Genomic DNA, 13,767 nt, shown 5'->3' on the forward strand with positions numbered 1-13,767 from the left:
AGTCCCCACTCGGCCATAAAGCTCACTAGGCGACTTTGGGACAGTCACTGACTCTCAGCCTAACCTACATCACAGGGTTGTTGTGAGGATAAAATGGAGAGGAGAAGGACTAAGTAAGCTGTGTTGGCTTCCTTGCAAGAGGAAAAAAGGCGGGATATAAATATAATAATAAATAAATAAACTTCCCCATTGTTTTGGCTTCTGTTTGAGAGGGATGGCCAATATGGCTTGGGAGTGCTCTTGGATAATCTCCTTCTGGATTCTCAGGTAGAGATTGTGGGAAGGAGTACATCTTATCAGCTTCAGCTGATACACCCATAGTGACCCTTCCTCAAAAAAGAGACCTTCCCACAGTTCTACATATCCTGGTAACCTCTCCACCATAGTACTGTCATGTGCTATATTTGGGTGCCAACGAAATTTATGAGCAGCTTTCAGTTGGTCCAGAATGCAGCAGCCAGATATCCATCCATCCATCCATGCATCCATCCATCACCAATTTGTTTCTGGGCTAAAATCTGAGGAAGCACCTATTCCCATACATACATGCTTGAATACTGGGATGTAGTTATTAATCTCTGCTGTGAATGCCACCTCCTTTGGAGGCTAGGTTGTCTTCAACAAATTATAGAGGATTCTCTGTAGCAACCCCACGTTTGTTGAGATGCGCATCGGATCCAAGAGCTCAGCCCATTGAGACAGGCTGTTAAGCCTTTTTCAACATTTTCCTTCAACTGGGTAGTATCCAATGTTAGTCCTGCTTAGAGTAGACCCACTAAAATGGATGAGACTTAAGTTAATAATGACTAGCTTAAGTCCCATTCATTTCAGTGGGTCTACTCTAAGTAGGACTAACACTGGATACAGCCCATTGTCTTTGCTTTTCCCTATACCAAGGAGTTAATCAGTGGAAGATGGGGCCAAGGAGTCATACTGTTAATGGTCAAGACCTACCTGCTGTTCCACAGGTCTACCAGGCTAGTTGCCAAGTCCTCCAGAGAGGTCTACTCCTTTCCTACTGCCTGGGAGATATCTTGGCATATGTACAATATATAGAGAAGCCTTCTATATATTGTCATGCTAATAAAACACATTTTAATTAAATGGCTCTTTAGGAAGGACTATGCAAAGATAACTTCTTTGCTGCACATCCACCATTCCTGTAAACAAACTCTAAGTTATCCCATTGTATCCAATAGCCAACTCTCTTGAAATGGTAACTGGGTATTTCCCTTCTGGGCAGATAAATCCATGTTAAGTGAGGAAATTAGAGAAAGCACAAAGGAAGGACCCTTAACCAAGCTGCAGTTGAGCTGCCTGCAGGGTAATAAGTAGTTCTGATTCATCCTGTTGTGAATTTGGCTGTCTTGATCACCAGTGCCAGGAACCTGACAGAAGAACATTAATGTTTCTTACAACCTGTGGATGTTTGCTCCAGTGGGTAATTCACCTGCAGGGGTGGGGTATGAGACCAGTTTTCTCAGTAATTCAGTAACTCACCTTTTCTCAGTAACCCACTGCTAGTGCAATAGGGAGCTAGCAGTTCTTAAATCAACTGGAAATTAGTGGAAATGCTCATTTCTGGAACGGAGCATGTCAGCAGTGCTCATAGAAGGGAGCTCCACTGTCCTATCCTGATTCAGAAATGAGTGCTTCCACTAATTTCCAGGGTTGCTTTAGGAAGTGCTAACACCCTGTTGTACTAGCGGTGAGTCCAGCTGGCGCAACAGAATGAATGGAAGCACAGCGGCAGTATTGGATACTACTCCATAATTGCTTTAATCATTCAACTGACATCAATCTCAAATAACAACTGGAGTCCAGTAATATTCCTTTACCTTTTAGTCACCTTGTAAATGTGTTTTCCATGAGACAGAAGGAGAACCTTTCTCCCTTTTCTAGGTCCTGATAGGTCAATGTACGGTGAGCATGGGCAACTTGTGGCCCTCCATATGTTGTGGGACTGCAACTGCCATCTGCCCTGGCCAGCAAAGCCAATGGTGAGGGATGATGGGATTTGCAGTCCAACAACATCTAGAAGGCCACAAATTGCCCACACCTGATGTAGAGTAATTGCGCTCCATGACTGATCAATGGTCTAACACTCAATGCATTCTGCATTCAGGTGATCTCTGCATTCAGCAGACCCCCACAACTAGATAGGATGTGGAAGATCATATTCAGGGATCTCCTGTGGGTTTTCAAAATAATAGCGACAGTTTCAGATTATTCCAATTTGTATTGGGATGATGGTGCTGGGGGAGGATGGGTAAACCTTTTCCCCCTGCATATTTTCTTATATTAAACCACCCTCCACATTCAGGTACCATATTGTGCTTCCCCATAAAATATCATACAGCTTCTCCATAAAAGCTCTATGTGCAATCCAAGTTTTCCTGTGAGTGTTTTTGCTTCAGACTCAGCTGGTACATCTGAAGCTGTATTCCAAATACCTGCTCTTAAGTCGCAATCAGCTCCAGACCCAACGTCCTCTTCCCACAGACAGTCTGACCCTGCAACAGCCTTTAATGATTTTTGGATCTGAACCTGCCAAAACTTCCTTCCAGTGAGACTGTGCTCAGCCAAGAAGATATGCATCTTGGACTGGATCCAGAGTTCCCATGAGCAGAACTCCTCTTATGGAATACTCTTGCTGGAGGAAGGAGGGGGAGATTTTTTGTGTGAATTCCTCCTTCTCCTTGCAGCCCCCTGAAAAGCTTCTTTGGAGGGTTGGGGACTTTCTGGAACAAAGTGAGAAGTGGCGTTGGCTACAGGGGGGAGGGGTAACCAGCAAAAATGGCCTTCCCCCCTTTCTCCAGCAGGAGCATTGGTTGGATCTCAATCCCTTCAGCAAACAGAAGGATCTCTTCCAAGGTTCTAAATCATGGGGTGAGCCTCCATGGATAGGAGGCGCTCTCCCCTGAGCACAGTTGCCCTTCACGAGCAAAGGGCTGGATGTGCCGGATCTCGTCTGGCCTTGGAAGCTAAGCAGGGTCAGCCCTGGTAAGTATTTGGATGGGAGACTGCCTGGGAATCAGGCTTCCTGCATTGAGCAGGGGGTTGGACTCGATGGTCTTGTAGGCCCCTTCCAACCCTATGATTCTATGTCTATGTACAGGGCAACAAGAATGGTTATGGATGGGACGGAGCTACCAACTCATCCCTTCTCCCCCTTCTCTCGTGTAGAGCTTACATGTGTGCTGAATGCCTGAATAGGGTTATATAGATACACAGAAGCAGGGCGATGTTTTGAAAACATGTTCAAAATAAGGATGAAAATCTGAGAAGTCTAAATAAGGGCCAATCTACATTGCGCCTGCCATCACAATGAATTCGGTGTCCCATCGGGTTAAACGCTCTTGCATTAAAATGTGATTATTCACACTCACCCATTTTCCCCATTGCAGTCCTTCGTCGAATGTGCAAGCTCGGTTCACACTCGAGCACTGTACTGTTTTCCTGCTGTTTTCCTGCGCGTGCTTGTCTGATCTCGGATGCTAAGCAGGGTTGGCCCGGTCAGTAGTTGGATGGGCGACCGCCTGGGAATCAGGCTTCCTGCATTGAGCAGGGGGTTGTTGTATCCCCTCAAATGAGACTAAGTTTTACCCCCTCCTATCCCCCACTCCGGATGTTTTTTTTAAAAATTCAGGCATTATCCTTGCAGAATCAGGGCTTCTCCGCGATGTTTTTTTTCCTAATTGAGGCATGATCTTCGAAGATTCGAAGCTATGAAGCTTCAGGAATACAATATTAGGCAAGCCTGGCAGTTTCAAAGTTGTAATTAATGTTTTTCAGGTGATTATCCCTAGCATACATATATGTCACTTAAATACATCTATGTCTCAGAGTGAAATGGAACAAAGAAATGGTGATAACGAAACTGAAGGTGCCCCTACAACCTTAGTAGAAGAGAGATGAACTCTGTTGTAATAGATGAATGGTTGTCAGCATGTCATGTACATTTCTTTGGTTGCTAAAATTAATTAGCATGTCAGCAGTTTTCAGGGTTATTTTCTTTGTTTGTAGCTTAAATTTAAACAATGTAAGGGAAGCACATGCTATTGTCTTTACATTTTTACAAGTATTCCAATACAAAATCTACATAATATTAATTTAATATTAATTTAAATCCCTTTAGGTGTGCTTTAGTTTTTCCACTCACATATTTCAGGTCAAATACTTGTGGTGTATTGAGACAAAAAATTAACATGGGGTACTTTTTTAGCTTTGTTGTTTAATAAATACAAGTTTAATAAACATGCTAAATTAGATCTCTCTAGGACAAGGGTGGGCAACTTGTGGCCCTCCAGATATTTTAGCCTATGGCTCCCATGAGCTCTAGCCAGTGTAGCCAATGTTGAAGGATGATGGGAGCTGAAGGCCAAAACATCTGGAGGGCCACAAATTGCCCACCCCTGCTCTAGGTATCAGAACATTTTCTGATGCAAATGGAACATGTCCCTATGCAAATGACCCTAAGCAAATTCACCTCATTTGCATTGGAAAAAATGTTCCTGAAAAAAATGCAAAAAATTTTCCAGTTCAAAATTTTCTGGAAAATCCACATCACTGCCTGTGATGATAAAAGGTAGACGGGAAAATCTGATATTCTTACTAGTAGGTATAAGATATTAAAATAAATAGAACTCTAAGGGAAACAACTTAATTATTTTGAATAGGGATTCAAAATATAAAATAAACTTTAAAAACATTACTATTTCCTTTGATTTTATTAGAATAGTGCCATACCACATGTTCATTAAAAAAATGCCTTACTCAATTATTGATCAAGGTGATGTTACAGTGCCATCTGATGGCTACTAGAACATTTGTTTTTTTACAAATGTTGAATATAATTAAAATTCCAAAATCTATATTAGGGTAATATCTTTATTAAACCAATTTCCAGAGGGGTAATGCTCTTCTTGCAGGAAAAACAACAGAGCCTTGTGGCATCTTAAAGACTAAACATTTATTCTGGCTTAAGAATAAGATACAACTGATGTAGTGGACAGTGTCCACGAAAGCTTATGCCAGGATAAATGTGTTAGTTTTTAAGGTGTCCTAAGATTCTTTGTTATCTTTATAAGGCCAACTCAAACATCACAAAATATGCAAGCTTTCAAGATCTCCAGATCTCTTCATCAGCCAAGCTGTTGCAAAAAGCGGGTTGGGAGAGGGGAACTGGGGGGGGGGGTGACTTGATGTTGAAATCATGAAGTCTGCAGGGTCAGAGTCTTAAGATGATATGGGGGAAGAGGGAGTTGCAGGCATTCAAACTGGGCTTTATGAGGTAATGTGATGGTTTTTAGGTTGCACTTTGGACTGTCCCCAGGAATGCTAGGAACAAGAAACAAGCAAATAACAGTTGATCCCCTATTTTGAAAATATAAAATCCAACTCTTACTTGGAACTGTCTCCATCCGTAGCTGAAACACACAGCTTCCTTGGCAGATGGAAAACAGAAGTAGAGAGAACTAGACAGTTTTTATATTAACAAGGCTGGAGATACTTTTAGATCAGGGGTGGGCAACCTTCGGTTCAGATCTATGGCAAAAGCAATCTGTCTTTTCCATGGCAGCCCACTGCATTTGAAGGGGGGGGGGAACCCCAGAGAAAAGGGGATGGCAGAAAGAGAGAGAAAAGGGAGTGGCAGAAAGAAAAAAGGGGTGACCCACTCACGTTTGGCTGCTGGTTTGCAGCCCTGAAAGATTACCCATGAGGAAATGCAGCCCTTGACAGAAAAAAGGTTGCCTGACCTGTTTTAGATGGTTTACTAAGTTAAAAAGTCAATGGAACCCAAATTGGGTAGTTTGACCAAGTAGTTGGAGGGGATGAACCTTCAGCAAAGAAAGTCCCAGCTTTATGTTGGTATAAAATATTCTTCCTCCAGTGTACAATCCTGCTGTCGCATGGCTAAATTTGGTATTCCCCACATCACACAAAGTGCAAAGGTCTAATTAAGTCTATCCTCAATTATAAAATGCATCTTAGTTCAGACACTGTAAAATATGCTGTCATCCTTCTCGGGAACTGTAGCCAAGGCTACAGAAAGGTCATAATGCACCTCCATCACACCAGACTGCTGTATGTAACGTTGTGAAAGATTCCGACTGCCATCAAGTCAGCTGTCTGACAAAAGAACTGTGTGGCAGGAGCAGTCCTGCCTTTCTGGCCTGGACAGTGTTACTTGCTGTGCTCCCCAAGATCTTATCTGGGTGGCCCGTGTTTCTAGAAATGAGTTCCTCTTTACAAAGTTCAAAACTGTCACTGACATCAGTGAAGGAGGAAGGCAACTATATCAAGCACCGACTTGGGAGGAATCCAACTGTCATCAAGTCAGCTGTCTGAGGGAAGAACTTTGTGGCAGAAGCAGCCCTGCCTTCCTGGTCAGGACACGCTATCTGATCTGTTCCCAAATGTGTTGGTTCTTGATGTGTGTGTGTTTGCGGGGGTGGGGGTGTCGGTGGGTGCTTCAGTCTGTTCTTTTGATCCTGGGTAGTAGATCTACTTGTGAAAACCCACCCCTGCGGAGATCAAAAGCAACATTGCAACAGATATAGAAACTATTTTGAGAGCTTTTTGCTGAAAAGTGGTATAGAAAGAAAGAAAGAAAGAGCGTATCTACAGGTCTCTTGGGGAAAGTTCTAAATGTCACATTCACAGCACAGTCCTATGCATGTTTGCTCAGAAGGAAATCCCATATAAGTGTGTATAGGACTGCAGCCTCTGGGTGAAAAATAAATGAGGTATCTAAAATTAAGGGGCATAATACAGCTAAAGGCTGGACCTCCCTTTAGGAAGAGGCAGGCAGTTGCCTTGGACAGCTGATTTTGGGTGTCATGAAAGGGCAGGTTAGTTTTAGTTATTTAGGGTGCAATCCTATGCATGTTTAGTCAGAAAAAAGTCCTACAGCTCCCCTCATTCCCCAGCCAGCATGGAATGCTGCGAGTTTTTGGACTTTTTTCTGTCTAAACAGCATGGCTGGCTGGGGCATGCTGGGAGTTGTAGGACTTTTTTCGTGTCTAAACATGCATAGGATTGCACCCTTTAGTGTTGTAAAGGGAGATGTGCTTGTGGATTTTCTGTCTCAAGTGCCAAGCAATTTGGCTGGCCTTAGGTACCATGGCTATGAACCTTGACTTGTTGGGGAAAGGCGGAGATGCCATTTTCTGCTCTGACTCAGGCAGCAAAAAAGTGGCCCAACCCTGATAAGTGCTTCTACATCCCACTGATGTCAACGGAACAGTTAAGCACGTGTGTTGACAGTTTCCCAATTAAAATCAACAGGATCTGAAAGTGTTTTACACTTTGGATGCATGGTGCTGTAAGTCTATTTTTTGCAAATAAGGGTCTCACACCATGTGATTGAACTACATGGTGGGAAGTTATAATTTATTAACTTCCCTCTTTTTTCTATGAACTGAGGCTACGCAGAGAGAACCTTTTAGTTTCAAGTAGACAAAAGTTCTACAGGAAACCTCAAACCACTTCAGTGTCTTATCAGGAAGTGATCATTTATTTTGCCACAAATAAATATAATAGAAAAGAGATTCTAGTTTTGGAAAACAAAATATTGTTCTAGCCTGGATACCAAAAGATGTATTGATGAAATGAAGAATTTTATTTATAATGGCTCGGATCCCAAGATAAGAACTTAAGGAAGCTCATGGAAGGAAAGTTTCCTGTCCTGCTTCGCCCACCCCCTTGCAGCCATCTGTGTTCCTTGAAAAGCCTCTCTGGAGGGGGCCCACTCCTGAACAATGTGGGGTAGAGTCCCAGAGACCCCTAGGGTGGGGCAGATCACCCAGATGAGGCTTGGGTCTTAACATAAGTTCATGAGACTTAAGGAAGGTCACAGAAGAAAGTTTTCTGCCCCATCTCATATTGTTCAAGAGAACCCCTCCTTCCCCTCTGGATAAGATTTTTTGAGGTTGCAAGCAGGGTTGGCCCACCCACGTAACAGGGTGAGACATCCGCATCAGGTGGCACAGCAGGAGAAGCAGCAGATTGCGCTGCTCCGCCCTGCCACCTCTTCCCCACTGCTCTAGCGGGTGCTCTAGAAAGCCCTGCCAGCTGCTCTGTCTGTCTGTCTGTCTGTCTCTCAATCTCTCTCTCTCTCTGTGGCATTTGCTGCAGCAAAAGAGTGGCCAGCGGGGCTCTCTGGAGCAGTCACCCACCCTCTTCTTCCCTTGGTGAATGGTGTGTGGCCAGAAGGAGTGGCCGTAGGGCACTTGTCTAGGTCTTGCGAGTGGGCGAGCTCTCACAAGACGCGGGCGGCTGCTGCTTCTGGATGTGCAGCTCTCCAGCGCAGCGACAGCAAAGGTGACGGGGGAAGGAGTGTGTGATGCGGTGGCAAGAGGTGTGATGTGGTGGCAGTGGGGAAAGGGGCACAGTGCAGCAGCGCATGTTCTTCCCCGCACTCAGGCAATGAGAGAGCTTGCACTGGGCTGGTTGCAAGTGATTACAGGGTGAAGATGGAGACCTGCAACTTTCATTCAGTGAACTTCTTTTAGTTAACATAAGTTAGGATCCAAGCCAATCTATTTCCACACCCCCAAAGCAGATATTTGTATGTTTTACACAAGTTAACTCCTCATCCCACCCTGGATTCCACATTTTACCTTCTCCTCAAATTCACTCAAGCAAATAATATATTTAATATTCTCACATCTATGGGCAAGAGTCTAGTAATGATCTTAGGTATTTTATTCTGTTATGGCTTGCTCATGCATTAATCTGTTTGTTTGTTTGTTTGTTTGTTAAAATGTATTAGGCTATAATCCTATACCTATACTGCCCTTACCTGGCAGTAAGTTCCACTGAATTCAATGGGACTTACTTTTGAGCAGACATGGATAGGATTGCATTGACAGTAGCTTTTCTGTGAGCTACATTCTACATCGTGAGCTGCACACAACAGGTATGATTTGAATTGCACACTAAATAAAAACAATATAATTAAAACAGCTCAAAATCAGTATTACTTAGGTTCTTGCACATGGGGGCAAGCACTGTGGGATTGTAATGGGGAATAGTAATATGGGTGCTTCCAGATGGAGGGCTACTAGAGCTACCAAACAGAAGATATTGTGCAGCTTTTCTGTCTTTTCTTCCTTAACAGATTTTCTGCAGTAAGAAAAAACTAGTGAGAAAACATGTCACTTGGACATCCAGTAAAATTCCATGAAAGAGGCTGGGTAATGACAGGGTAAAAGCCTCATCTGGAAGCCCCTATATTAAGTGCTATGCAGATCCCTACTTTAATTTTACTTCCAGCTGATTGAGGAAAAACGATGCCTCAGCAACACCAAAGGGCCCTAGTGTAGAAGCAACCTCAGGCCTATTTGCATACTTAGCAACCAATAAACACACCTCACGCTAGAGAATGGAGCAAAGTCTGGCATGGTTCTCTCAAGTGGGGGCATGAAAAAACCCTCAGTCAGGCCCTACCATTAGGCAGAGTGAGGCAACTGCTTCAGGCAGCAGATGCTGGGGGCGGGGCGGCAGGCAGCAGTGGCAAGCCATTTGCCTCTGTTGGAGGACATAGCTGTATGGTCCACATGGTCTGTCCTGCATCCTTTAAGCTATCCTGCTGTGCTCAGGTGTGGCAGAGGACACTGTCCCATTGCCAATATTGAAATAAAACTCAATTGCCAGTCCAGTTCATTTCCATCTTTTCCTTTGGCTGAAGCAGCAAAATGTTTTGGACTGGCCCAGCCCTTACCTTTGCTCGTGGTTGAGGTTCATAACACAGGGGAAAGAGTCAAAGAGGTGGAAGCCATGTTAGGGGCAAAACAATCCTGTTGGGATTCCTGTCAGCCTCTAAACTTGGAGGCTGACGAACATCCTATGCAGAGCAAGAGGAGCATGGAGGCAACCTTTGCTTCTGTGCTCCTCCCATTCTGCATTTTTGCTAGACAGGCTCCCCACCCACAGAACCACCCCCTTTGCCTTCTCTCTGAGGTTTTTTGTGAGACCTCGGAGAGCCAGCTGGCGCGGTTCTCTCTGTGCTGGCTGTGAGGGGGAGGGGACAGGGAGCTCGGACTCCTGGGTCCAAAGTTGGTGCCCAGTCCCTGACCTTGGATCCAGGAATCTGAACTATCCTATGGCCCCCCAGTCGCTGTCTAGGGGTCATAGGATTGCTCTCTAAGTCCCTAAGCTCTGAGGTTTCTATATCTACTCTTCCCTTCAGGTGTCTCTTTCTCACTCATCACCTGACAGTTACTGGAGAAGACTGTGTTGTGAAATATTGCGTTGGTTTGCAAGGGAGATCTAAAGGATTGGTATTCTCAGAAATGTAGAGTGAAAACAGCCGTGTCTGATAATAAATGCATAAAGAGGAGATATAGTGTCAGGAGTCTAAACTTTGTGGTTTAAATTAGCTTTAATCATAACACAGTTGCTTTTGGCTGTGATTTCAGTGCAGGCAGCAATCTCTCTGAATGGCTTCATGGCAGTTTCTAAAAGTATTAATTTCTTAAATTAAGAAAAAGATTTGGGAAGAGAGAAGAGAAACACAGAGAAAAAACAAGCTCAATCAGAAAATCATGAACTGGCAAAGATCATTAACGCATCAAAAATAGAATATATTAGCAACCCACAGTGCACAACATTCAAACAGAATGTGCAAAAACTCAGAAATGCAAATGGAGTACAGAATAGCATGCAAATCATATATGAACAGCACTGCCAAACTTTTAGCGCAAGGTTTCCTGCTGCCCCACCCCCCAGAAACAGTCATATTAAATAGTAGGCACAGATTGCCAGTTGCATGAAAATCAATGACTAGTTTCAAAGTAATCCAGATCCTCCTTATATTGTCTAGCCCAGTACAATCTCCTCCAACTTGCACAAGCTCTCCAGAATTTCAGGCAAAGGTCTTTCCCAGTCCTGTTCCCTGAGATCCTCTTAACTGGAAATGCCAGGTGCTGAACCTGGGATCTCATGCATACCTAGCGTTGCTCTACTCCTGAGCAATGGATCCTCCAATACCTGTTGAGCTAATAATTTGGGACTTGGCATCCATAATCGATCCAATGACATCTCCATTTGTGCAAAAATTAGAAGTGATCTGATATAAATTGCCACAGATAGAGCAAGTTTAAAAAGTGCTGAAAATTGACACATTTATACTTACTCTAAGCTGAGGTTTGGGATATCATATATTTCTTTCAAATTCTGGGGGAAACGACTAATGTACTTTATTCAGGCTTGTCAAGGAGGTGTGCCTTTCATTGGTTTAGTGAAATTCTGAGCAGTGGTATAAAAGTTATCAATGTTTTTCTGACCGTGAAAGCCTATGGTAGCAACTGCTGGCAAAGTTATGTTGGGCGTCCTTACTTTCCCTCTGAAGCTAGAATGCCGCCAGTACTGAATTCCACTGTTCCTGTCACCATTCTGATAGTGGGGGAGGGGTAGCAGGGAACTGTCAACTGCGGGGATTTCTACACCAGCCTAAAATCCTGCATTTAAAACTGGGCTTTCCACTTCCGTTTTAAGTGCAGGATCACAACTGATTCCCTTTACATGCGCTTCCTTGTCTGTAGCTGGCCATTCCGATAGCGTTGTTTCCATGAGGAGGCATTGCACACACTCCAAGTTTCAGCAATACTTGCTCCTGGGTTCCTGCCCCTTTCCCTCCCCTTGCACATTACTGGTGGATGGGGACTGACATGCGGACAGCCCCCCCCCGATCTCCCCGGGGTGCCGCCTCCCTCTTCCATGCTTTTGGCCAGTCCCTGCCGCTCAGCCCCTCTGCCGTCCCCCCCCCCCCGCTGCTCTGCCACTCTGTTTTGAACAGGCAGGCTGAAAATGGCAAGGAGCCAAATGGCGCAGGAGCGGGAAGGCTGAACCACCATTAGACCTTTGTCACCACCTTCAACAACATGACCACACCCCCAACAACCACACTCAGCGCTTCATTCATGCCAGGGGAGAAATACACAGGGAGGACATGGTGCTCCATTTGTGCATATCTGGAAAAATAACCATTTTTTTTCCGTTTGAGGAAAACACGGGATAGGTGGGAGGAAATAGTGGAATAATGACTGGACAACGACGACGTCATGTAATGGACCCACACAATTCAGTGAGTGAGCAACCATGAATGCTCAATAAAGTGTAGAGATCCCCTGAGGGTAATTTTGAAGCCTGAGGGAATCACTCTCACTGATTGATTGATCACTGATGAAGAGAAGGAGGGAAAGGAAAAAACTACTCTGAACGTAGAGGGACATATCCATTCATTTGTACATAGCTACTCAGTCAACGTTTGTGTTTTGTTTTTTTCATTTGTGTTTGTGTGTTTTTCAGAACACTGTAATAATACATTTCCTTTTAAAAAACCAGGGAAATCCAATGATAAAAAACCCTGCCAGTATAAGATGCGAGTTAAGGCTATTGCACCTTGGCTTCAAGCTCTACAAAGCCAGGAAATTGGAAGCTAAGGCTAATCATGGCAACTGACGGACTTTGGGATGTTATGTCCAACAAAGATGTGGTCCAGATTGTCAGGAATTTTTTCCAGGACAAGGCAGCTGACCCGTACAGGTTTTCAGAACTAGCCAAATGCCTGGTGCAGAAAGCAAGGGGGAAGAAGGATGGATACTATTGGACTATGGACAATAACATTCCTGTTTCCTATGATGATATTTTTGTGTTTGCAGTCCCACTGTACAAGAAGGATACTCAGTGTCCTCTTATTACTGAGAGATGTAACTGTTACTGCAGCCATATCCAGAACTACAGCTACTATTAAAGACATTGTTTTACATCTTCTTATTTTGAAAGCAACCTCAGAAAAGGCAGCATCTAGTACCATTACTTTAGGCCAGCTGCATATTCCCATTGCATAAAGACTTGCTTCCAGAAGAAGGTTCTGGCCTAAAATGGCACACCAATCTCACTTACGCAAGCAGTTTATTTGCTCTGGACTTAAGTCTTTGCAATACTTAATATGAAAGGAATGGCACAGAGCCAGTAATATGAATTGCATGTGGGGTATTCATTTTAGTTTTACGGTTGGGATTAACATTTCAACAACAACTCATATTTTATAAGTTAAGTTTTGCATCTTGGCCGAAGCCAAGAAACTAAAAGTAAAATGACGAGAGATGCTATGTAGACAATTGAACAGACTTATTTTTGTGAACTGCTCAGAGAGCATCGGCTATTGGGCGGTATAGAAATGAATGAATGAATGAATGAATAAATAAATAAATAAATAAAGCCTTAACAGATGTGCCCTGTGATCAGTAATGATGTTGTGCAACATCACAAACTGTGTTTGTTTACAAGCAACAAATAGGTATAGGTCAACTCACAGGACAATTCCTCTAGCAATACAGTAAGGCTCAGGTGCTTCATAAGACAAAATATGACCAGAGGGTAATCTTTTCTGGTCCCAGGGACTCCACTCTCCCCATCTGGATTTGGGCCTGAAAGACCTAGGAAAACTGTGGGTGCATGGAGGGTAAGTTGTAAGCAAGTACAGTTTGTGACATTGCATAACATCATTACTAATTATGGGGTTCTGGTCGGCTGTTAAGGCATCACAGCCTTAGCTTCTAGTTTCCTGGCTTTGTGGCGCTTGAGCCAACGTGAGATAGCCCTAACTCTGATTTTAAACTGGCAGGTTTTTTAAAAAATCATTTTGTGATGGCCTTTGGCTAAAGAAAACAAATTCTGAATTATTTAAATTAGCTTGCTTATACCATAAATTAGTTTAGCTAATCAGTGTCCTAAAACACAGGATTTCAGTAATAA

This window comes from Heloderma suspectum, chromosome 1 (genome assembly GCF_057233095.1).
Source record: "Heloderma suspectum isolate Gila_16-S chromosome 1, 16-S_ref, whole genome shotgun sequence".
Lineage (NCBI taxonomy): Eukaryota > Metazoa > Chordata > Lepidosauria > Squamata > Helodermatidae > Heloderma > Heloderma suspectum.